At 39.6% G+C, this 2,500-nt stretch overlaps 1 protein-coding gene and 1 long non-coding RNA gene across 9 annotated transcripts in view; one reads left to right on the forward strand and one right to left on the reverse strand.

Annotated features, from left to right (window-relative positions):
- The window catches only part of LOC137993253 (uncharacterized), a 61,637-nt gene that overhangs the window by 33,907 nt on the left and 25,230 nt on the right, over positions 1-2,500 (forward strand). The gene's annotated exons all lie outside the window — the stretch shown is intronic.
- Positions 1-2,500, reverse strand: part of LOC137993255 (uncharacterized) — a 16,052-nt gene that overhangs the window by 13,254 nt on the left and 298 nt on the right. Inside the window, exons 1-2 of the long non-coding RNA XR_011121841.1 lie at positions 2,054-2,500; positions 1-1,905 (exon numbers count right to left, since the gene is read on the reverse strand). The exon at positions 1-1,905 is cut by the window's left edge and continues 255 nt beyond it; the exon at positions 2,054-2,500 is cut by the window's right edge and continues 298 nt beyond it. This is a non-coding gene — a long non-coding RNA (uncharacterized lncRNA). The remainder of the gene's footprint in view (positions 1,906-2,053) is intronic.

Genomic DNA, 2,500 nt, shown 5'->3' on the forward strand with positions numbered 1-2,500 from the left:
ACTTCATTCTTCGAAGCAAGTTATTTTTGTCAGCGGTTTTGGTATGGGCCAAACTTTAGTAAATATAAAAAACATATTCCGTACCTCGCGTCGCGGCGATATGAGCCCGCTGATACAAGAAGAAAAACAGCGGAAAAAGTCATTTCACGTAAGTCGCGCTGAATTGTCGTGACCGGAATAGTTGGCGATGCCAATGCAATTTTATAGACGGCTATTATTTCTCGGGGCTGTGATTTTTAAACAGTTCGGAAACAGCCATAATTTGCACACAGTTTCACCCGTAACATCACAGACATTTGATTACCGTAAAATCCAGTGAGCTAAGGTTTAATGAAAGCCCTGCTTCTAGCTATTTAGTCACGGAGGTGCGTTCGCTGTCTTCCGTAATGTATAGTTTATATTGCATGGTTATTTTCAATCAATTAAACCTAATTATCATTAATTTTTCATACACTTGAATGATTATCTGATTTCTTATCGGTGTATATGAGCCTTCTGACAACGACTTTCCTCAGTATACATTGACCCAAAGCTGTTTTCCTAAAATGAAGTATTATTATACCACATATCTGTGGTACTTCATTTTCACACTGAAATTACCATTAGATTGTTGTTTGTGGTTTTATCTCTCATCTCATCTTTTGACTGCAAGTATTGCCATGTCAGTGTAAAATCATTATCTTAAAGGGCATGTAAACCCAAAAATCTTACACTTTTTGTTCACCTAGCGGTTTAGCACATATGACAGGTATGCCATATCCATAATTATTTTTTTCAGTCAAGCCCGTTTTCACCGCGTAAAAGCTCTTCGAAATTCGAAACATCCGCCTGTGACGTCACAGGTGGAACCTTCCTTTACCGGAAGTGTAACCTCGTGAAACACGGACTAGTCTAGGTACTTCGTTTTGGTTGGAGTATATTTATTTTTTTCATAATGGTAAAGCGTTGTGTTGTTCAGTTTTGTAGAAACTCAAACAAAACCGGGCATACCATGCATAAATTCCCAAAAAACACGAATTTGAAGCGGCAATGGGTGAAATTTGTTCAAGTGAAAAGAGCCGATTTCGTAGAGCCGTCGGTACATTCTGTTTTTTGTAGCAATCATTTTTCTCCCGACTGTTATGAAAACAGTTACATGGCAGAAATAGGCCGTACAAAGAAGAAGCAATTACTTCCCGGTGCTGTGCCGAAGATTCATGCCCATCCAGAAACAAAGTCGTTTGAAGTAAAAAAGCGACCCATGGCAGAATGCGAGGAACCGGAAGTGTCGGACAGAACTGAGAAAAAACCGAGCAGAAGTCGCGCTCTTCAGAAGTTAGAGGCCAACAGAGTACGTAAAAAATTGATTTAAGTGCAAATCTTCAGATTGACACGAAATAAATTGATTCATTCCCAAGGAAACCTTGTTTTTCATAGTTATTGAAAGATTACGAGAAAGCCAGCTGTCCGGGAGCCAACTCTGAGCCAGACGTTGACCTTTCTGAACAAATGCCTGAAACCGAAACCAGTAACGAGGAATGAAATTTGAGTGATACAGCTGTACAGTGTGATATTGGATTTTGTTGGCTTGATCTTGAACGCAAAGTGATGAATACAAATGACTGTATGATTATAACATATCTCTAGGTTGAACGTAGGAGAGTTTCCATATGCAATGACAATATTCAGCATTATGAGCTTCTTTGAATTACAATCTACAGACTTCTGTTGACTTCGCTTCAATACAATGAAAACAGTGATGGATTACAGGCAGTTACAAACCAGTGTATAGGAGCCTTCGAAATCAGCTGGAAAGGTGTGTCGGATCTTGTTTGCCGCACAAGATGGCAGAGCGCCCCTGACATGTTTGCCGAGATAACCCAGCAAAAGCGAACCAGCTGTCGATAGGCAACGTAGCGAAATTTACTACAAAAGGAGAAAAAAAATTATATATGTATCTTTGACACTCAGCATTGTAACTAATAAATAAATAAATAAATAAATTCAACAAATCTATCTCACAAAGGCAAAAACAAAATAACATGTAACAAAACAAACTATAACTTAATCTTACTCATTTCCCTTTTGATTATCTGCGCCGTGCTCTGCCTGTATGCGTAACAAGCAGTACCCAGCACCCATACATCGAGGCAGGTTGACTGAAAACCTGGATGTTCCGTGATACACTTCATCTCTGTTTCAGGCTGGTCTTCTACTTTTTGCCACACTTGCTTGATTTCCGTGCAGCAAACGCTTTCATCTGTTGTCGGCATGGGTTGACAAGTTCCACATTCGCACCCAAATAAATTCACATAAAACACCCAAGAAAATTCAGACCCAAAAGTTCTTATTGCCACGGTTTAGATGATATGCGTGTCTTGTTAAGTTTTTGTCTCGAATGCAAATAAATCACACTGTGAACTAAATACCAGTCTCTGTTTCAGAGACGATCGGTGTCGCTGTCAACCGGTTCGGGGTTGTTTTCTCTCTGATCATTTCGCCAAATCCTTCGCGGCTCAAA

This window comes from Montipora foliosa, chromosome 2, assembly GCF_036669935.1.
Source record: "Montipora foliosa isolate CH-2021 chromosome 2, ASM3666993v2, whole genome shotgun sequence".
Classification (NCBI taxonomy): Eukaryota; Metazoa; Cnidaria; class Anthozoa; order Scleractinia; family Acroporidae; genus Montipora; species Montipora foliosa.